The sequence below is a fragment of the Bacillus rossius genome, chromosome 13 (assembly GCF_032445375.1).
Source record: "Bacillus rossius redtenbacheri isolate Brsri chromosome 13, Brsri_v3, whole genome shotgun sequence".
Classification (NCBI taxonomy): Eukaryota; Metazoa; Arthropoda; class Insecta; order Phasmatodea; family Bacillidae; genus Bacillus; species Bacillus rossius.
In genome coordinates, this window is record NC_086340.1 from 23,156,479 (window position 1) to 23,180,766 (window position 24,288).

Consider the following 24,288-nt stretch of genomic DNA (forward strand, 5'->3'; position numbering starts at 1 on the left):
TGGACGACGCCCCCCCCCCCTCCCCCGTAAATCTTAGCATTAGGAATTTTTGCCTTCCCCTCAAGACAGTCCGTTTTGGTTATATTAGGGGGAAGTGGAACCCCATTTGGGTAATGTATATATATATACACACACACACATGAAGCTCTGCACACTGTCTCGTAAACACAGAGGTCAATAGACGACATAATGACTGAGCATTGACGGGATAATTGGGGTGGTATGTACGGGAAAGCCCTAAGTACACGCCATCGTATCGTGGCAACGTCCGCCCCGTTTCCCCACTCGCGGACAGTCCCGAACCCTTCACACGGTGGTTTCCAATCACGTTCACTCGGAGGACACACGAGGCGCGCTCAAAAAAAAAAAAAAAAAAAAAAAAACAGGGAGAATGAATTTTTACAGCAGCGACTGCTGGCGCCATGTCTCTTTGAAGTGACGAGCCCAATATCCTGATCAGTGGAGATAGTCAGCGTCAAGTTTGAACAAGTTGTGACCTGTCAGTCGGCTTCCAGAGCCGGAAGAGTGAGGTCGTGTTCACCGTGTCTGTCACGCATTGTGGATGGACACCATGACATTTCGCGGATTCTTCAGTCCTCAGGGTAGAATTTTAAGTCATATTTATGCTTGAACCATGTTTGCTTTCCTATTGGTTGATTTCTTAGCGAGAACATTTTGGGTCGTTACCACAACGCCGAAATACCACAACGCCGAACGTACAATAACGCCGAACGTACAATAACGCCGAATGCCAAATTGACCGCAACGCCGACAGCTAGAAAACTGCTGTGTACCACAACGCCGAAATACAGTAACGCCGAAAAATGTTGCTGCGTGGAGGGGGGGGGGGGGGGCACAGCAGCAAAATGAAAAACAACTGAATGAATTTGTGTGCTAACCTTACCTAACCTAACCTTTGTGGCAATCCTGCAATGACATTTTTCGGGGTTAATGTATTTCGGCGTTGTGGTAATTCGGCGTTGTGGTACACAGCAGTTTTCTAGCTGTCGACGTTGTGGTCAATTTGGCATTTCAGCGTTATGGTTTACGGCGTTATTGTACGTTCGGCGTTGGGGTATTTCGGCGTTGTGGTGCGTCCCCGAACATGTTCATCCTTGTTAATCTGCACTACCATGATTCGCACATTTCCCCTACTAGCTGGGCGTCGTTGACTCACGGTCGTCAAAGGGGCGTGTCTAAATAACTGCGGTCCAATCACATGAACGCAGTGCGAGATTGAGAAGGTTTGCATTCTAACTTGTGACTAAATGAATGCGCTAACTTTTCCGTATCTTGAATCGTGGATTTCGAACCACAATGAACATTAAGTTTTGTTTGCGAAACGGAGACCAGAAAAATGGGTGGTGCTAAAAGGAAAACGTTTTGAGACCATTCCCGACATTGAGAGCGCCATGACGGAGCAGCTAAAAGCCCTTCCAGAAATGCTTCCAATCATGGAGTCAACATTGGAATAGGTGCGCATCGCTAGCCAAGGAGGGCTTTTTGTAAGCTTATTACTAGAGACATGCAAAATTCGCGGATTCATTTCGCGATAGGCTAGCATCAAAACAACTATACCTTCGTACCGCTTCTGCGATTGGCCCACATTTTATCCGGGGAACTGTGAGCCAATGGGAAACACTAAACCAAGAAAGGGCCGAATTACGGACAGCCTAGTTGAGACGTCTCACGCGTCAGTAGCCAATGAACAGGTGTCATTTCCGCGAGTATTTGAAGGACTGTGGAGTCTATCCTAGAGGTCAATGAATCCGCGAATTTTGCAGGTCTCTAATGCCTGTGGGGTTGTTGCGCCAATATTCTTTAACTAACGATAGTATTTTCTTTTCAGTTTGTTATGAAAAAAATAAATATTTTTTTAAGTTAATAATTCTGTGATTTTGCTTGCGTTAAAACGATTATTTGTTTTATAATTTTTTCTTCCAAATTTAAAAATCTAGAGTAAGCCTCAAAATAAAGTGAGTTATTTGTTCACGTTAGTAGACAATTTTGCAATATATATAGTAACACAAATGTTATTCTATTTTTAATTCTGGTCACTAAAACTTGTTTAACGTTCGAAACTATTGCTAGGTACTTAAACACGGACTGCTGTACCATTAATGAAAAAAAACTACTTAGTACCGAAAGTACCGGTGAATTCTCGGTTTCGTTGATAACTGGAGCCGAAATTCCCTGTTTTGAAAATCGGTTACGGTTCCGAATACCCTCCGCGCACCTAGGCCTGTTTTATCTTTCAGTTTTAGATATTAGTATATAGGCTAAGCTATTTTCATTATTTTGAAATTTAGAAAAAATAAAATAAAATGTTTTTGCAAAACATTGTAGTTTTATTTATAACACATAACTCTGAAAACAAACGATTATAGACATCAATTACGGATTGAACAACATTATAAAAAACAAATTTAAACAATTATTTCAAATTGAGTACAAAAATCAAGTTTCATGGAAGGGAAACAAAAAATTGGTTGTCTGTAAAGTCGCTTTACGGACGATAGTTTAACGTGACGTCATAACAAAACATGATGAAATGATTCCATACTTTTATGAATAAAATTGAATAATTTTTATTGAATTATCACTATTTTGTATGGATACAAAGAAGGACTGTAATGAAATCTACAATTTAATTGATAAATTTACTTTTATTTGAACTCATTAATTCAAATATGTTTTCTTACTTTAACGAACAGATTATTTTAACTATAAATTTTATACATGTTTGCTATTTAACTTCTTCCAATCTGCATAGGACGATGATAGGAAAAGTAGGAAACGAATGGGAGTGTTTCAAGTTTAATGTGCCTCGAAAAAGTCAAATCGATGGTTTGTTCCAATCGAGTGGAAGAGAGATAGATGCGGCGCAAGCGTACAATGAGCGTAACGGGACAAAGCGTAACGGGACAATGAGTCATCCTTTTTCGTGCGTGCAGCCGGCGTTCATCGATTTATTAGACTTGTCACGTCAAAAACAAATTTATATGTAGTGGGAAACTTTTGTTTGTCCAGATCAGGGTCAAACAATGGAACTTATTAACTCGGCGGTGTTTGGTCGCGTACCGCCTGCGACGTTGCCACGTGACCAGCAGCGGCGCGCGTGTACCGTCGTCTGGGGAGGGCTAGAACAGGCGTAACTCACCGAGGGAGAGAGAGAGAGAGAAAGAGTGAGGGAGAGGGAGAGGGAGAGAGACAAGGTGAGCGACCCGCGGGGTCACGACAGCGACCTTGGCGCGGATTGTTTCTCTCCCGGCGGAGGAGGAAGGATGCAACCCGGGTGGCGGCGCACTGTGTCAGTGGGTGAGACTCCCAAGTCCCTCGAGGAAGGGGGGGGGGGGGGACGCCGCCCGAGAGATTCACCGAGCCCGAGTCACACACGCGAACCTTTGAATATATATACTGTATAGAAGTCGCGAGTGGATAGGATTTACTCTACGTTTTTCAGGAGCGTATGATGAGCAGCTTGGGAACTTCACCGCTGCAGTGCGCTGCCGTAACACCCTGTATCGTCTTAGTTGTTATTTGCACGTTAGAGCGCAGCACTGTCGCCCGCTGTCATTCCCCGCACCCCCCATCTAGCATTCACTGCAGCTCAAGTTTGTTCATCGGGAGGGGGAAGGGGTGTTTGAAGAGTTCCACACTTGTCCGCTAGGGACCACCACCAGTCGATGCCCTAGAGGTGGTGGCGATTGCGGCGGTGAATTAACCAACTAGCTCAAAACCGTATTAGAAATTTTAACCTGGGCTGGCGACTTCTATACAGTATATATATTCAAAGCGCGAACCATCTACCTCCGCCACAATCTCCCCGGGCACACACGCGGTGCGCAGAGCTTCAGGAAAAACCACGCGATTTCAAAACTACTCAACATATCCGAGTGGGATCTGCTTACGAAAAGCATTTAAGGGGCCCGCCTCGTCAGGGGTGTATGTGTGTTGGTGAGGCGGGATGATAAGCGCGACGCTCCATGGTATTTCTAGCGTGGTATAGCCTCTAAGCGCAAGGCTCTGAACTAGCGCGCAGTCTCTTTCTCGTAATCACAGGATAACTGTGAAATTTTTAAGCGGTGACCGTAACATTATATGGCGGAGAAATGAAGATATAGGTGTAATTCAAGTCCCTTAAGTGCTTTCAAGAATCTGTACTGATTGTTTCACTCCTAAAAATTACTCTGAAAACATGCGTTTTAGCCATTTTAACTCTTCTAAAAATACAGTTTAAAAACTTAATTCGGCATCAAAAGTACTTTTCGGCCCTCAGCGAACTCTTAAATGCTTTTCGTAAGCAGACTCCACTCGGGTATCTTGTGTAGTTTTGAAATCGCGTTTGTTTTTCCTGAAGCTCTGCGCACCGTGTGTGTGCCCAGGCAGGCACCACTGTTCGCACAAAAAAAGAAGAAAAAAAAGTTATACTAATAATTGTTTATTGAATTTTATTAATACGGGCAGTAGTTTAGTAAAATTTCTTGTCGAAAATCAAGTCCAAAGCCGGGGTTTAGATTTTTTTCATGTACTTTTTATTTTATTCTAGCGGAGCCGTTTCATTAAACAGTTTAAAATTTCTGTTTTCTCATCGAATGATTCTATAGTCGACGTTAGCTGCTCCGGCAGCGAAGCCGCGAGCGAGTCGGGGAACTTTGGTTTTGTTCGGGACTGATCGGGGGTCAATGAATCTTAGGCTGCCCCCTGGAGACGCGGCTGATGTTTACGAGGCATACAAAGCCGTGATGGTTGGGTTGTTCAGCGGGGGGGAGAGGAGGGGTTGTAGATGGCTGGGAGAGTTAAAGTAGTTAGGTAACTCCGGAAGTTAAGTGCAGTTCTGCAAACTCTTCTTCCTCCTCCTCCTCCTCTCTCTCTCTCTCTCTCTCTCTCTCTCTCTCTCTCTCTCTTCTTTCCTGCCTCCCCTTTTTCACACTCTCGCGCGCTTTATTGCCGTCGGCTAGACAGTTGTCATTGGTCTTAACCGCCATGTTTTTTTATTATTATTTCCTCGTCATGGCTATTATTTAAGGGCACATTTCTGAAATTTTAACACGATAACATTTGTGGTTCTGACACAAACGATATCAAAAGGGAATCTCTGATTGTAATATTACGGCAGTACAAAGGGGCGTTACAGATTATAATTAGAAACAATTGCGCATATGTTCACGTCCTTTATATTACATACTATGAATTTATGTTTTTTAAAAAATATATATTTTTTTGCAAGAAAAACGTGTTGACATTTCAGGAAGAGCCCTTAAGTAAAAGTGGTGACGAGAAAAAGCAGAAATGAACGCGGTGGAAGGGGACTGAGTCCTACGACTCAGCACTTAATTACTAACATTAATAATTAATTCTGTCCATAGAATATGAGTGTTTACAAGAGTGACAATCATCGGCCTCCAAAAGCCGGGTTTATAAACACGAGAGACGCAACCACGCATCATCGCAACACGCAAACCAAAGCAAGAAAGTCACGATCTTTTATGAAGTGCGAAAGTCGCAAGATATCACTTACCACACAGCTTGAAATATTTTAAAAAAAATTTAAAGGGATAAAATATTTCTCCTGTGAAATAATTAGGGATGGGCCAGTTAAATCCTCAAATCCTCAGTATTCGAAAAATGCAATATTCGAAAGAAAAAAAAATTCGAAGAAAATTATTGAAGGAAATTTAATTGATAAAACTGAACTATTTATACTAAGCCTATTCTATTAATGTTTGCCAAGATATTGTAAATTGTATATGTAATTATATGGATAAAACTGGATTATTTTATTTATTTCGGAATATTGGCAAGAGAAACCAAATAACATTTTCCATTTCTAGATACATTATTTTATTTTTGACCGTTGACACCAAGATTTGGATTCAAGGAGTATATTTGAGGTAATCCACTTTCATTTATTTGATTATATACACAGGATGATTAAAATTAAACTTCCCCCTTTTTCACTTAATTATAGACACCTACATTATTTGAAGATTTTTGAAACCATCGCATCTTAATTTATAATGTATAATACTGGTATTAATTTCCTTATCGTAATTGTAAGCATATTAATTGTTATTCTTAGTACTAATAACACAAAATTTAAAAAAAAAACTCCCACTTGATAAGATTACTTTAAAAAAAATGCTTTCATTGTTTTATGAACTGATAAGTAAAAAAAATATATTTAAATTAAATTTATTTATTCAACAGCGACAGAATTATTTATGTACAATATATTTTTTTAATAAGTTTAAAATAAGACTCAAGGAATAAGCAACACAATTAATTTTAATTAAAAAAAAGCGTGAGTTGCTTGATATAAGTTTTCCTAAATTTTATATCACTAATGTATATTCTTTAAAACAAAGACATTATGAAAATTAAAGAAGAAAGCACCAAACGCTTTTTTTTCATTAAAATTAATTGTTTTGTTAGTTACTTGATTCTTATTTTACGCTTATTAAAAATACTTCATACAGAGTCGTAGTTTATTCTATCGCAGTTAAACAAAGTACATAAAATGAAAGATTTTTTAAACTTTATTTCGTTGAACAGTTAAAGCGTGTTTATCAAATATAATTTTATATTTTTTTTAAGTCCATATTTAATTTTAAAAATTTATATATTCCTTGACATGCACCACGAAATCAATTATTAAAATTATTTAGCTAATAAAATACGTCATACACAGTCGTAGTTCATTCTATCGTTGTTAAAAAAATTACTTAAAATTAAATTTTAGTTAATGAAACAATAAAAGCCTGTATTTTTTTTTTAATTTTTAAGTATTTTTTTTTAAATTTCTACTTTTTAGATCATATTGAATTAATTTTTTTATAAATTCCTCGAAATGCACCACAAAATAACTTTTAAATGTCGTGAAAATTTTGGGGGGAAATTGCCCCCCACCCCACGAGGGGTCCGATAGTGCCCGAAGCCCTCGGAAGCACGTCAAAATCACCGTTAGGGGGTGAGGCGGGGAAGGGGGGGGGGGGTTAGGTCCCCGAATGGCTAGGAAACACTACAAATCGAAAGAGAAATGATTATTGAAATTTTTAGAAATTTTGTGGCATTCCCCGCTTACCCAAACCAGGAAGGGGGAGTCAACTGCGGGCAAATTTCCCACCATTCCCCAGCCTCATGTAAACACAACAAGCATAGTTCTTGTCCATAGCTCGAAAGTAGTGTTTCTTTTATCCTCTGAACACCTTCCCCCTCCCCCTCCTTTTCCCATCCTACATCGTCTAATCATGAAATTATTGTATGTCATCGATTCTACAACAAGAGGACGAGACCTTCGTTGTGGGCAGGCACACGATTCTATTCAATTCTCACAATTCCCCACATAGCACATGTTAGACACGTGTGACACGAACACATTATATAGCAACGGTCAACACAACACAATCGCCGAAAACCATTATTTTGAGTAGTCCGGCGAACGAAAGCACGTGTTAGACTTGAAGAGAAACCCAGTAAACTTTTTTTTTTTGACGTGACAACGTCTAATAAATCGATGAACGCCGGCTGCACGCACAAAAAGAGTGTCCCGTTACGCACATTGTTCCGTTACGCTGTGTCCCGTTACGCTCATTGTACTCTGGCGCTGCCTCTATCTCACACTCGATTGGCCTATGCGTCCGAGGAGAAGAAAGACAGTGGCAGCACACAACTTACATCTACACGTGAACTGTTTCATCGACTGGTTATGAAGTGAAGTGAAAAGTTAATTTGGTTTTCATTGCTTATTACAACAACAATTTCGGCAATAAAGGTTAATTATTCTCGCATTTTAAAAATCTGATTGCTAGTATAATTTCAAGTATTTATTCTTTTATTACCTATTAAAATAAAAATTATTCAATTTTATTCATAAAAGTATGCAATCATTTCATCAATGTTTTGTTATGACGCTGTTACGTTAAACTATCGTCCGTAAACCGACTTTACAGACAATCAATTATTTTTTTAGAAAATGAACATTTATTTTAAAAGCGCCAGGACCCATCCCACCAAGGCAGAGGGGGAGGGGGGGGAGGTAGTCCCACCGACGTTCGACTTCGTATTACACATCTAGGTGCACCACATAATCAAATTTCAGAGTCCCGAGAATTCCCTGGGCAATTGAACCCCCCCCCCCCCTTCCTTCACCACACATGACCCCCACCCCAACCGTGGCCCCACCTGAGGGGTCCGATGGTGCCCCAAGTGCTCTGGAGCACGCCAAAATCAACGTACTTAAATTTTTCGGACTTTCGAGAAATTTGGGGCAAATAAACTCCCCTCGCGGAGGGAAGAGGGATCGAAACCCAAGTACATTTTAAACCGTGCCCCAACCTATTAGATCGGAAACACTACAAATCGAAAGATAATCTATTTTTAAAATTTTCGAAATTTCTGTTGCAAACCACATGACCGTGGAGGTTAAAAGGGGTGGCGGGGGGGGGGGGGGGGGAGTGACCACACACCACAGGCGAATTTCCTACCATGCCCCGGACTCATGGATACACAAAAAGCATGTTTATTGCCCATAGCTCAAAAGTAGCGGTGTTCTGCCCCTATGATCCTCTCACCCTCTCTCTTGTGGTTATAGTCATAAAATTATTGTATTGTCATCAGTGTTACCATATTCTTGCAAAGTTTCAAATCGATGCAATTAGAAGTAGGTTAAAATCGAGTTTCAAGATTTCATTATATAGTCAGTTACAAGTGAAGCTAGTAAAAGTGTGTTAAAATGATATATCGCCTCGTTCGTAATTCCTAATAGAACATAAATTTTTTAAATATCTTTGACGCCATGTTTGTTTCAACACAACCTAATCTTTCATTTCTTTGAAGCTGCTCTCGTGTTCTATAGAGATAAAATATGTAAATTTTTTAAAGACTAATCATTAGAGACCGGAAAAATTCGCGGATTCATTTAGTGATGGACTAAAATCCAAAAACGTTTGCCTTTTTACTGCATCAGTGATTGGGCCACAGTTTGTCTGAATGACACATGGCCAATTAAGAACCTTAAACAAAATAAGTATCAAATCACTAGCGTCCTAGTTAACAGGTGTCACGAGTCAGTAGCCAATGAGCAAACGTAATTTTCCCGCGTGCATAGAGGATCATGGAGTATATCCTACAGGTCATTGAACTCGCGAATTTTTTCGGTCTCTACTAATCATAAGCTTTTAAACACACAATGTTTTATACAAATCGGTACAGTAGTTTTTGCGTGATGCTCTAACAAAGACGTGACGGACGCACGAAGCGATAACGTGTTTCGAATTCCAGGCAACGCCATCTAATGAGAAATTTCAAAACTAAATGGTTATTAGTGCCGTTAGTTTGCTATCCGCCACGAGCTTCTCTAAGCGGACGGGTCTAGCCAAGGATAAGGATAGGAATTATCTATGCGAAAATGCGGTTTTTATGTATTATCTCCAGCTCCCGTCATCGTAGCGAGATAAAATATACTCCAGTTTTTAAGTAAAAAATTAGTTTTTAAACACAAAAAAGGTTTTATCAAAGTCGGTGTAGTAGTTTTTGCGTGTTGCTCGAACAAACAAACAGACAAACAGACAGATACAGTTTTATAATGGTATAGATATAGATTGTTTCAGCTGTGTAACTAAAAATTTTTGAAGTGAAACTTCTTTGGCACGATGAGAGAATTTTAATGAAGCATTTCGTGAAACATTACATACATGCGCCCCACCTATCGCAAAATGAATCCGCGAATTTTTTTTTTTCCCCGGTCACTACTTATTACGGTCTCTACCAATGGATAGGGGCATGCATATTTCGTGAAAAGATTCCGAGAATTTCTGAAATTTCAAACACTGTAGCATGTTTTGTGATTGGGCGAGTTTCTTTCAGTTGTATGTCTACTGTCGGCACACCAAACACAGTGATTCGTTGATGAAGCGAACGCGTCCTGAATGGCTCGGTCAAATAAGGCAACGACTTCTCTCGCAGACGGCCGCCAATCACGAGGAAGAAACCGCTGGTGCGAGTATACCTTGTATAATATAGGCGTTTAGATTTATTCGCGAAAAATGCCTGCCCCTGACAATAGACACCGACTAGTTCATGCATGTGGAAGTTCAGTGGAGTTGAGTCCGAGGCCAGGGAAAAACTCGCGTACTGCAGGTAACTCAAGACAGGTGTTTCCCGCCAGGGCTGTATCTGTGTCGGTGAGGCGGGGTGATAAGCGCGACGCTCGCTGGTGCTTCTAGCGCGGTGTCGCCTCTGGACTGGCGCGGTGTCGCCTCTGAAATCGCCCTCAGCACAGCACGGGTTCGAGTCCTGACTGCAAACCCGCCAAACCACCCAACTCACAACACCTCAGGATCACCAAACATCGTTTATCTACATCACCATTAAAACCTAATATCTATGTTCACAACTAGAGGTAAGTTGGCGGCAATCCGTGGCCTGGAACTCTACGCGGGCCCGCGGTTCGATGCCCGGATCTTGCATTCGGACCTCGAGGCCCGCGATGGCTATGATGACAGTACGTACAGATGCAGCTCGCCCTGCGGCGGTATTGCCTGATTAAGGGGCCCGCCTACCTGGTCACACACACGGTGTGCAGGGCTTCAGGAAAAACAACGCGATTTCAAAACTGCTCAAGATATCCGAGTGGGGCCTATTTACGAATAGCATTTAAGAGTTCGCTGAGGGCCGAAAATTACTTTCAATTTCGAATTTAGATTTTAAACTGTATTTTTAGAAGCGTTAAAATGCCTAAAACGCGTGTTTTCAGAGTAATTTTTAGGCATAAAACAATCAGTACAGATTCTTGAAAGCACTTAAGGGGCTTGCATAACACCTTCATTTCTCCGCCATATAATGTTACGGTCACCGCTCAAATTTCACAGTTATCCTGTGTCGACGAGACGAATGCGCGCCAATTCAGCATGCGAAATTTCCATATCTCTATGCATAGAGACCTGAAAAATTCGCGGGTTCATTTCGTTTTATGCTAAAATTCAAATAATTATACCTTAGTGCTGCTTCTGTCATTGGTTCACTGTTAATCTGGAGGACTGAGGACCAATTTGAGACCCTCACTCATAGAAGTGTCGAATCACAGGCCACCCAGTTGAGACGACTCACAAGTCAGCAGCCAATGAACAGTTGGAATTTGCCCGAGTGTGTAGAGGATATTGGAGTATACCCTGGAGGTCACTGAAGCCGCGAATTTTTCCGGTCTCTATGCATAGAGATATGGGAATCAGCCAATATGCAAGCAATATGTGTGAACAGTATACACGGTACTGTGAATTTTAGCATTACACCAAATGAATGCAGTATTTCTGGTGACCAAAATAACCAGCGAAATTCTTCCGGATCTATACGCAGTGCGTATTTTAGAGAACTGAAACTGGAGAATAGAAATAGTTGTGGGAGTTTATAACCTGAACTTCGTCCACCATGACACATGTTTGACAGTTACACTGGCGAAAAAGTTGTTCACCATCGGGAACCACCGATTTAATTACGGAATAAATGAGCTGCTGGGATGCGAAACTCCCTTACGGCCGGGTTCATAAACTACGCAAAGAGCGCACACGACGCAACAACGCAAGAAAATGACGGTCGTTTGTGAAACCACGAACCCTACAAACATACAACTTCACATTATTTTATTAAACTTGAAAACAAATTTCTTCCCTGAGCTCCTGAGCTTCTTTTGATAATTCACGTTTATTATGAAAACATATGAAATTGTGAATAGTATGAGTTTAAAGTGCTATTTTCTTTCACTGTGCGAAAATTAAACAATTGAAAACGCGGTGTGTATAATATAACAACATATTTTGCTCTTTAACTTATGAAAGGCGGAAACACAAGCCGAGACGCAAGAAGTTGAAAATTGCCGGTGCTTACGTTGGGGTTTTTGCGTCTTGCGTAGTTTAAGAACCGGTATTTTCAAACGGCTTTATTGAACTTTTTTTTTGCGTCTTGCGTTTCTTGCGTAAATTGGAAACACGTACCTCAGGCGAGAACCAGCTGAACGTATCTGCCGGCTACTGGCCGATTAACTCGAACCAAGGTCGACAAGCCTGTAGCAATCGATTCGCGCAAATTATGGGGAAGAAAAGGAGGGAGGAAATAGGTAAGGGGAGAGATGACCACACAGCAACACAGACGAACTTGACCAAGACCTTTTTAGCCACCGCACGACCGCCGCAAAGCACTGCCGGGGGTTAGTCAAGGGCGTATCTGTGCTGGCGAGGTGGGGTTACAAGTGCGACGCTCGCTGGTGCTTCTAGCGCGGTGTCGCCTCTGGACTGGCGCGCAATCTTCTCGTCGTGAATGGACCAACTACGAGATTTGAGTGGTATCAGTGACATTTTATGACGGAGAAATGAAGATAAAAGTGTAATGCAAGACCTTTGAGTGCTTTCAAGAATCCCTTCAGGATGTTTCATGCCTAAGAGAAATATTCTGCATACACGAGTTTCCAGCCATTTTCACTCATATAAAAATACAGTTTATGAACGAAATACGGAAACATAACTAGCCCTCAGCGTATTGTTAAATGCTTTTCATAAAACTAGCAGTTTTCAAATCATGAGTTTTTTTTTCTGAAGCTCTGCACGCAAAATATGTAATGCATGTGTGCTTAGGAACTTAACGGAAAATCAATAAATTCAACAATTTGGTGCCCAATGCGAAATTACAAAAACCTAAAATTAAAACCCGTATTTGAAAATAATTATTTTAGCGGGACTTTACAGTTTGTTTTTACTCATCACGGTTATCATTGACGTTTATTGTTCGTGACGTCAGATGCAGTTGGAAGTTCAAGTTCACCAGCTCCGGTCAGACAGATCCGCTCCGCACCATTGTACCATCAGCACCTGACGTCACAGGTCACGTGAATCCAGTGGCGTAGCCAGGATTTGTATAAGGGGGGTGTTAAGAAGCATCCCCCCCCCCCCCGTATTAAAGCGGAGGGTCCGGGGGTCCTCCCCCGGGAAAATTAGGATTTTAAGGTGTAAAATAGTGCTATTTTAGCAGTTTTCGGTACTTAAATTTAAATATTGTAATGGTAAAAATTTTATTAATTTTAATATGAAATTTGTTTGAGTGATGAATAAGAAATTAATTAAAGATTTGGTGCTAGGGGGGGGGGGTTGAACCCCTAAACCCCCACCCTGGCTACGCCCCTGCGTGAACCAATCGAATGCCTTATCCGCATCTGTGCTGTCAGCTCCGACACCTCGGACAGGAGCGACTACACAATTGTGGCAAGGCCTTCATACGTTTGCCGGACGGACGGTAGGACGGAATAAATGGTTGGTTACGTCAGTCAATTGTCATAAGAATTGCAAGCCAAGCGTTCCGAAGTTTGTTCTTGCTCATTCAACTGTCACGCACTGTAACTACTTCGCGTCTGTTAAAACTCGCGTGGGAACCATTCAATAATATGTGTGACCTTTTTGCCAGAGATGTACATCTAACATCGGTAACGAGCAAATTCGTTTGTTATCATGTTAGCAAATAAACATATAATAAGAAACTAGGACCCCAAGTTTAACGTAGAATTTTTAAAATACTGCCAATCGTGATAAATATTCGCCCGTTATGTTTTCAAGTACATTTATGAACGCGAATCGCATGTAGTTCCGCACCCGCCGCTAGAAATCGCTGTCGGAGCAGCTATGTAAACTATCGAATAATTCGATTTGCAGACCGGTATTTCAAACTATATAATGAAATGGCTCCGATGAATAGGAATAATACTTGAAAAAAAAACACGAAACACCGGTTTTGAACCTAATTTTCGACAAGATTTTTTTTAATACTGTCTATCTTGTTAAAATTTATTTAACCGTTAATAGCCCTTTAAGTCATCAGGAATAATTAGATGTTTTGATCCCAATCTTGTTTATGGTCGGCCACAACGTTGACAAGGTGTTCCTATGGGGTCCTGTTGAACCTTTCCACCATGCCAACATACTGAGGATGTAATGATGTGGTACTTGTTTTTTTTATCCCCAGTAACTGAACACCTCTTAAAATTGCTCAAAATTGCTGCCTTGGTCTGAGTGCAGCTCCATCGGTACCCCGAATCTGCAAATGATCTAGTGCATTCCCCATGTTTTGGTTAGGAAGAGCATAAGCTTCTAGGTCCTTACCGAAACAATCAATAGTCTTCAGTATATACTGGTCACCCACTTTTGTCTTGGGAAATGGCCCAGCAATGTCAATGGCTACCCTCTCAAATGGGGCTCTAACATGTAGTACTTCATTTTTCCATGACTACAGTACTGTGGCACTTTTCTGGCTCCTAACGTGTCACATTGTTTACACCAAGCTTCTACATCCTGACAGAACCTCAACCAGAAGAAAACACTGACGAAACTTGTCTAGAGTTTTATTTACTCCATGATGGCCACCTGAGGTTCTATCACACATTTCCTACAGCACTTCTGTTACTAGACTGATAAGAGTAGCTCCATGGTAACCACTTTCCCATTTGGACTTTCCCGTACCCTTCTTCAACAAACCACCACCACCATCCGTAAGGATTCCCAATGTGCCAAATAAACTTTCATAGCCCTTCTGTCACTGGATATTTCATGCCATGATGGCCATCATGTAGCTCTCAAATCTGCCCATAGTGGTACCTATGTCAGGGTCTTTTAGCTGTGCCACTTTAAGTCTTGCATGGTCTCATTTATCCTCGCTGTTAAGATTATTCGTATGTCGGATGCCTTCGATTATTTCATTTTTTATCTACCCTTTTGGAATGTTTGCAGTCTACAGTGCAGGATTGACGAGATAGTGAGTCAGCATTGCTGTGAGTTCGGCCCTTCCTGGTTTCGATTTGGCAATCATACTTCTGTATCTGCTCAATCCACTTAGCAAGTTGTCCCTCTGGCCTTTTGAAGTGCAACGCGGTCTGTGGCATTTTCTTCCATATTAATACTTGTGAGAATGTTGCAGGAACTTAAATACAGCTAGAAGTACTCTTCTGGTGATTCAGTGGTTACATTAGGGATTAGATAAAGCTTTGCTGTAGTACCCGATTACACATTCGCTTCCATCCTGAAACTGGGAAAATAAAACACCTAGTCCAGTGGCGTAGCCAGGATTTGTGTATGGGGGGTGTTAAGAAGCATGCCCCCCCCCCCGTATTAAAGCGGGGGGTCCGGGGATCCTCCCCCGGGAAAATTTGGATTTTAAGGTGTAAAATAGTGCTATTTGAGCAGTTTTCGGTACTTAAATTAAAATATTGTAATGGTAAAAATTTTATTAATTTTAATATGAAATTTGTTTCAGTGATGAATAAGAAATTAATTAAAGATTTGGTGCTAAGGGGGGGGTTTGAACCCCTAAACCCCCCCCCCTGGCTACGCCCCTGACCTAGTCCATTTCAGCTTGCATCTGTGTCAAGGATATACCCTCCATGCTGATGTGGGTAGGCAAGTATGGTGCTAGAACATATTGCCTCTTTAAGGTTTTGAAAGGCAGCCTTATACCCAGAAGTCCACGAAAACCATATATTCTCCTCTGTCAGTTGATGCAGTGTCTGGCAGTGGCTGCAAACCCAGACACGAAGCACCTATAGTAAATACGAAACCCTAGGAAACTCTTCATCTTATGCTTGTTTTTTTGTTTGAAGCAACAGCTTAACAGACTGGATCTTCTCAGGGTCTGTTCATGCACCATAGTGCGATGCATCATTTTAAGCAATTTTACATCATTTTGGAACCAAAAGCACTTTTTAGGGCGTAACTTGAGTTGGCATGGTGAAGCCAGTTAAAAATTTCCTTCTTCACGGTAGAGCATTACATTATTCAAATGGTAGCACAGTGAAACTAGGACAATCCATTCCTTTTTGAGCAAGCAGTCTTCTCCTTGTCCTCTGTATGAAGCTCCGCTTGCCAGTAACCACTCTTAAAGTCCATTGTCGAGAACCACCTAGTGCCAGTAAGTGTATAGAGAGAGTAATCGATGTGTGGAAGGGAGTATATATCATTTTTGGTGATATAATTCAGCTTCCAGTAGTCTACATTTTGCCATCCTTCCTTGCTACCAGAACGACCGGGGATGCCCAGCCTCACAAGGAAAACGTAGCATGCTGCAAACTTACCATATTGCAGTCTAGTGTGTGTTCAAATTTTGTTCGCGAAATACACATGGCCCTTATAATCAGGCCTTTTTTTATAAAGTTCAGTGATCGATAACAAGGTCACATTACAGCTGGCTCAGGGTCCTCAAGGATGTGTAAAGAGCAACCAACAGTGTGAAACAGATGTTTACCTTGCTACCAAATGAGTCAATCAAGACTAGAGGCATATCTGTGCCGACGTGCGAAATTCGCATTATTTCCTGGTGCCAGCTATAATCCACAAACGCGCGCGTAATCAAGTCGACGTTAAGTGTTCATTGGTCACGTACCACCTTCTCTCCGGGTTGCATGTGATTTGGTCAAAAGTTTTCCTAGTCGTTTGTCATTGGCGTATAGTCCTTCAGCACGTATCGAATCCAATGAAAAAAGGTTGTTAAAATGCAGGGCCTACGAGAGGGAGGGGCATAGAGGGGTAAATACCTTGGATTCACTCTGATAGGCCAATAATTACAAGTCTATTGCCAATAGAATCATTTGTAAACCTAACAAATTATGTGATACACACAGATAACGTTTACTGTTGTGACAAATGTAACGTTTGCAGTCTTTAGATATATATTTTTAATCGTGTGGTTTGAAAAGTTGTACACTTAATGATTGGAAGTTAGCTCGACAAAATGATCCCCCTCCCCCCTCCCCTAGGGCCCTTAGTTTCTCTCGACGGTCCTGTTCGAGTAATAACGCAAGTTTTGCGTGTATCTGGACATAAAGTCACATTGGATATATGCTTCGAACCTAAGCCCATTGGAAAATGCTGATGACAGGAAACCAGTATGTCCTCCCCCCCCCCCCACATACAATTTTCACGGGTAAAGGCGATGGAGAAAAAAAAACACAAAATGTACCATGTATCAAAGCAACCCGAGGTACCACGAGGGAATGTTCTATTTTTTTTACATCCGTGCGGGTAGAATTTACTTTTCCGCTCAGGCGCCATCAGGAGTGCTCGAATAAACACAGGGAGAGACCCTGTGACGCAAAAAAAAAAGGGGGAGGGGTTGGGAATGGTTTTGGTGGAAAAAGAGAAGGAGTAGCAGCGCGCTTCTGCCCGGCGGCCAACCCCCGGCCAAAGAACAGTTGAATCAATTTCCCTCCTGCGCGCTGTTTGTTGTGAATGTAAATATGGCCGGTGGCGCGCTCTGCGCTGGCGGCGAAGAACGAGGAGGGGGAAGAGGGTTGGCGTGGCGGTAGGGGAAGCGGTGTCCCCTGGAGCGCTAGGCAACGCGGCGCGCGCGTCCCGGCTCTTCGCAGGGGCCGTTACCAAGGGCCGGGAGTGCCAGACGCGAACAACCCTTCCCCTCCTTCCCCTACCTCATCCCCTCCATCGCCCTTCCCCCACCCGGCGTGTCTGGCGCGTGGGTCGCGAACCGCGCCTAGTCTGGGTCGCACTAAAGGGGATGTCGGGTGTGGCTCTTAAGGCACTGTCTCACTCGCCATGTTGATTTTTTTTTATTTTCATCTTCTCTCATTCAATATTAGTTAACGGCTATTTATGTAAATTCAAATCTATGCCACTCTTGTATTTGTTGTTCTGTCACAAATATTTTCAAGAGATATTTACTTAGCGTGATTAATTGCTGTAAAAACTAGAAATACGGAAATTTCATGCATTCATTTAGTCGCAAGTTAGAACACAAACACGCACTGTGCTCGTGATTGGACCGCAGTTATTTGGACACGCCCCTTTACGACCGTGAGCCAACGATGCCCGGCTAGAGAGAATTAAGGGAATCAGATAATGCCAGTTAACAAGGATAAAAATGTTCTCGCTGAGAAATCAACCAATGGGAAAGCGAACATAGGTTTTACCATATCTATGACCTTGAATTCTACCTTGAGGTCAGGCGAATCTCTAGTGATAACTAGAGACCGGAAAAATTCGCGGATTCATTTCGTGATAGGCTGGAATTCAAACTTGTGTAAAATTCTGCTGGTTCTGCTATTGGCTCGCAGTTTAACTGGAGCTCTCTGGGCCAATGAGAGACTATCGACCAAAGAAGCGTCGAATCACAAGCTACCCAGTGGAGACACCTCACAATTTAGATACCCAATGAACACGCGTGTATACTTGAGAAATGCATGGGATAATAGAGGCTATCCTAGAGGTCATTGAATCCGCGAATGAATTTTTCCGGTCCCTAGTGATAACAATAACAAAAATTTGCGTGACTTGTTATATCCAGTATACAAACGTTAGTGAATATTTCTTGAAAATGTGACTGAAAAACAAATGCAAGAGAAATATAATAATAAATTGACAGAAATAACACTTAACTAATTGTGAATATGAAGAAAATGAAGAAAAAAATAAAAATGGCGAGTGAGACCGCAGACTCCCGCCAATCACTATATATATATATATATATATATATATATATATATATATACACATACATACATACATACATACACACATATATACACCGCTGGCGTGTGCATACCTAATGCATTCTAGTGAACGTTCAAAGCTGTTAGTGAAAAGTGCATGTCCCTATCAATCATTTTCCTGACTTTATACAAATGCTAATGGCAGGCATTTTTCGCGAATAAATCTAAACGCCTATTATACAAGGTATACTCGCACCAGCGCAGCTGTTTTCTTCCTCGTGATTGGCGGCCGTCTGCGAGACAAGTTGTTGCCTTATTTAACTGAGCCATTCAGGACGTGTTAGCTTCAGCAACGAGCTACTGTGATTGGTGTGCTGACAGTAGACATATAACTGAAAGAAACTCACCCAATCACGGAACACAGACGATGCTACAGTGTTTTAACTTTCAGCTAGTTTCGGTATATTTTCACGAAATATGCATGCCTCTACAAATAGCAGATAACATGTAAAATTTATCAGGGACAAATATTTTCAACAAAAAAATTCTAACTTTTGTGCGGCAAATCATTTGTAAAAATTTAAATAAAACAAAAGTTATGAAAAGTTACGCGATGATCAAACATACAGGGCAGTTTCGAGATTTAAAAGACCTGTTTCACACTACATGTTGGATACTTAATTTTCTTATAAATGTCGCAATTTTAAAAGTGCTATTCTTTCAAGTGAATCGTGCTAGCTCTCTTGCTTTTTATATTTCATCACGAATTTTGTCGCCAGATACTTACTGTTATCTGTAATAGCTGTAAATGTCGCGGTAAGTTCTTCGTTACTATATAGTTACTTGCGTGACATTTTACATCTTGAAAATATATGTTGACAAGTTTAATTAAAAACATTAAAAGCAATATATCTATGGTGACAAATTGGTATGAATAGCTCGTATATATAATATAAATGACCAGAAAATTGAAAACTCAACATGGCATGTGGAACTGTTTGAAAACTGATAGTAAATAAGCTTTATTTTTAAAATTGTATGATGTGAAACTGTGAAAGGAAGGGGATGGTTAGTCTGTCCGGTGCGCTTACGAGCACTGACAAACATGGGCGTCGCAAGGATATATTTTGTGGGGGGGGGGGGGGGGGGGGGCTGCAATTGATTTAGTTGAGGAATATCCATCCCCTGGAAATAAAGCGGGGAAATTTGGGGTTTGAAGTTGCAAAAAGTTGGTTTTTAGGCATTTTTCTTTCCTAAATATTTTAATTATAATTGGTTGCAATATATAATTTATTTTTTATAAAAAATATTTTCAGAGAACAAAATTTGTAAAAACACATTTAACATATCTGTATTCGGTATCGGACCTGATTTTTATTTTACACAAAGATCGAATTAAAAAGTGCTCACATTACCACGATTGGACTAAATGCACCATGCGCAACATATGGGTTATATCACAGAAATCATATTTTTAATATAACTACGAAACTAAATATATTATTGGAGGGGACGAAATTGAAGACTTTTATTATTGGGGGGGACGTGTCCCCCTCCCCCCGTCCCCACGGTTGCGACGCCCATGCTGACAAATCACATAACATTTTCAAACGCTGTCGGCAGAACAGCAGTGGCATAAGAATGCTATTCGAGAACTGGCAAATTAGAGACAATCTTTATATATATATATATATATATATATATAAATCCAGTGTCCTGATGTTTGTTCCCAGTGAACTCTTCACCAAGTCAACCGATTTCGATGAAAATAGGCATTTATGTGTAATTTTTTCCAACTTGAGAGATAGGATAGTTTTTTATTTAGATTAATGATTTTAATAAATTATAATCAATAATAAATAATAAATAACCGATCGCCATGTGTAAACAAAAAATCATAGGTCATAAACATACAAACAGTAATTGTGTGACATTTCTCTATGTCCAACACACTGTCATATAGCGCTATCCAGTTTGCTTTAACTCGCAGACAATAAAGCTCCATGTGTTTAGCCCGGGCAACGCCGGGTACTGCAGCTAGTTTATATATATAGACTCAGCGATCCTCTATGTGCTCGGGAAAATTACACCAGATCATTGGCTACTGACGTGAGTCCTGTTAGCTGGGAGGCTTATTCATAGGCTCATAGTCCTTCAGACAAACTCTGATCCTATCTCTGAAGCGAGCAAAAAAGTTAAACGCATTTTGGATCCTAGCCTACCGTGAAACGAAACCGGGAATTTTCCCGGTCTCTATGTGCTAATTAACGATATCGTATTTTATTTGTAAATTTTTTTTCCCTGATGGAAATGTCGTGTTTGCTGCTTCCTGTCTGTTTTGTACACTCACGCGTTATTAAGTATAAATCTGAATAATTAATATCACTTATTTCACTAGGACCGTAGCTCGACTTACACCGCCATGCTTCATTTTTTTTTCCGTTGATTACAGATTTTTAAAAAGAGTTATCTCGAAAATGAGATAATACAACTATTTTTTAAGGTTTATCCTGGTGTTCCAACCCAGAATATGAAATTCTAATGAAGTGACATCGACGCAAATAGCATGGGAAAAAAAGTAAAACTACGTAAAGTAATGACTGGAAATATTCGTGGCTTCAATGATGCAATGGCTTTTATGAAGTCCCTCCCCAGAAACATTTTAAAGTTCAATTATTTCAAACAAAATTTGAAGCCAACCTGGAACTTAAATTTCGAAGATAGTTTTTTTGATTTACCTTAAAAGAAATTATTTTCTTTTTGTTACATTATTCTCGGGTCAGTTTTATAAATTACTGGCTGCAATACCCGGCGTTGCCCTGGCTGAACACAGGGTGATATATTGTCCGCGAGTTAAAGCAAAATGGTTAGCACTATATGACAGTGTGGTGGACATAGCGATATGGCACACAATTGCTGTTTGTAAGTCTATGACCTATGGTTTTCTGTTTACCCATGGCGATCAGTTGAATGGTTTAGAAGTTGATGCGCTGCAGCGCCATCTAGCAGTGAGTTACAAACACTTCGATATGCCAACTTTCATGGCGAGCGGTCAAACATCCTATTATATTTATACTAAGATCAAATTTCGGTTTAACTACGTAATTATACGTGGCAACAAAAAACTTTTGTAAGTTTTTTCTAACGCAAAATTATGAATTGAAATTTGTTTTGACCAGCACTAGAGTTACCATACTAATAAAATTTAAATTTCCTTTTACCATTATCATCCATATTTTAGCAGAACGCTAGCCAGACAAGTAAAATAACAAATGAAAAACACCAGCGCGGGACCCCGATAGTAACGGCCAGGGGCTCAAATCTGTGGGGTTCTCAGGGGAAGAAAAAAAAAGGGGGGGGGGGGGAGCACTTGGCCCGAAAGTTCTGCACGTGATGTTAACCCACACAAGTCATGTCCGGATAAGATGCTTTTACGTTGTATACTGCCCATTTTTGTTTGGCCTACAAGCATGCAATAATCAGAAAACTTTAAAATATACAGAAAGTTTTCCATAAGACATATAGTTCTGACATTAAAACCCGTTTCATAGTCACAAGTAGAGACCGGAAAAATCCGCGATTTAATTTCGCGATAGTCTAGAATCCAAATGCGTTTAACTTTCTGCTGCTTCGATATTGGACCACAGTTTGCCTGCAGGACTCTGAGCCAATGAATAACCCTTGACGAAAGAAGTTTCAAATCAGTTACAGTTGACAGTTCTCACGTGTCAGTAGCCAATGAGCAGATGTGATTTTTCCGAGTACATATAGGGTCGTGGAGTCTAACCTAGAGGTCATTGAAACCGCGAATTTTTCCAGTTCCTAGTCACAAGTTCGCAAGCGCAAGCGGGCCCCCTCAGTGAGAGGCTTCTTGCGAGCCCCCCTTCTCCCCTCCCCCGGGATCTAAGCCCCTACAGGCGGTTGCCCGACCCTGGAGGGCCACCCCCCCCCCCCTTTGCTGTGGCTACTAGGACAGACGTCACAATACTTTACGTTCTCTGATAAATGCCGCCTGCTCATTGGCTACTGACTCGTTAACACTCGTAACTGTGGGATGCTTTGCAATTCGATCCCTGTTTCGATGAGATTTGTAGCATAGATCCTCAATGGCTATAGTCAGCTCAGAGTAGAGACCGGAAAAAGATCGCGAATTCATTTCGCGATAGGCTAAAATACAAATAGTTATACCTCAGTGCTGCCTCTGCTATTGGCCCACAACTCACCTGGATGACGCTAGGCCAACTAGAAACACCCAACCAAAGCTTTATCGAATCACAGGCTGCTACGCTGGGACGTCTCACAAGACAGCAGCCAATGAGTGGGTGACATTTGCCCGAGTGTATGTAGAACTATGGAGTTCATCCTACAGGTCATTGAACCCGCGAATTATTTCCGATCTCTGTGTATAAGCATTGTTCCCGTCTGTGCTCACATCAAGGCTTTTACTTTCTGTCTTCGTCTGTGCTGTTTTCTTCGTGTCGCGCGGAGGTGTTTGCGCGCTACAGTGATTCCGCCGTTAGTTGATTTATCAAATATATATATATATTTTTTTTAGGTTTTTTTGTTATTTACTTATTATTAGTAGAGACCTGAACAATTCGCGGGTTCATTTCGTGTTATGCTAAAATTCAATTAATTATACCTTAGCGCTGCTTCTACCATTGGTTCACTGTTACATAATCTGGAGGACTTGGGGCCAATTAGAGACCCTCACTCATAGAAGTGTCGAATCACAGGCCACCCAGTCGAGACGACTCACAAGTCAACAGCCAACGAACAGTTGGCATTTGCCCGAGTGTGTAGAGGATATTGGAGTCTATCCTGGAGGTCATTGAACCCGCGAATTTTTCCGGTCTCTAATTATTAGGTAAGAGCAGGGATTTTTTGCGAAAAAAATTCTGAACTTCTATTAGACTGCAACAAGGTACACCCACGCCAGCGTTTTCTTCCTTGTGATTGGCGGCCGTCTGGCGAGAGAAGTCGTTGCCTTATTTGACACAGCCACTCAGGACGCGTTTGCTTCCGCGCTGAATTACTGTGATTGGTATTGTAACTATCGACATGTACCTGGAAGAAAACTTACCCAATAACGTAACACAGACGATTTTAACTTTCAGCTAGTTTCGGAATCTTTTCGTGAAACATACATACCCCTGTTTATAGTGAACGGAACAATTCTGGAGTTCAATGACCTCCAGGATAGACTCCACGATCCTCTGTAAACGTCACCTTTCCATTGGCCGCTGACCTGTGAGGCGTCTCAACTGGGTTACTTGTGATTCGATACTTGTTTGATGGTCTCCAATTGGTCAAGATTCCTCCAGATTAACAGTGAACCAACAGCAGAAGTAACCCAAAGGTATAGAAATTTTGAAATTTAGCAAATCACGAAGTGAATTTGCGAATTTTTTCGGTCACTACTTATTTGTTTTTGTCAACATCTCACTATTTTTCGTTATCTTTTACATATTTAGGTTTTTTTCTGCCAGAACTGCTTTTTTTTTGCGACGGAAAACAATTACCTAAGCTGCAGTGACTTACGTTGTTAATTTCAAAACGAAGTAATAGTCGTCAATTTCCCAGCGGAATTCAATTTGAATTGAGGGTGGCGATACCAGCTTTCCTAATAATCTGATGTCATTATCAGGCTATCAGGAGCCAACATAAGTCTTTATAGTATTTATAAACTTTGTAAGATCAGAGATTTTTTGTAAACGGTATCAGTTATTACTAGAGACCCGAAAAATTCGCGGGTTCATTTCGTGTTATGCTAAAATTCAAATAATTATACCTTAGTGCTGCTTCAATCATTGGTTTAC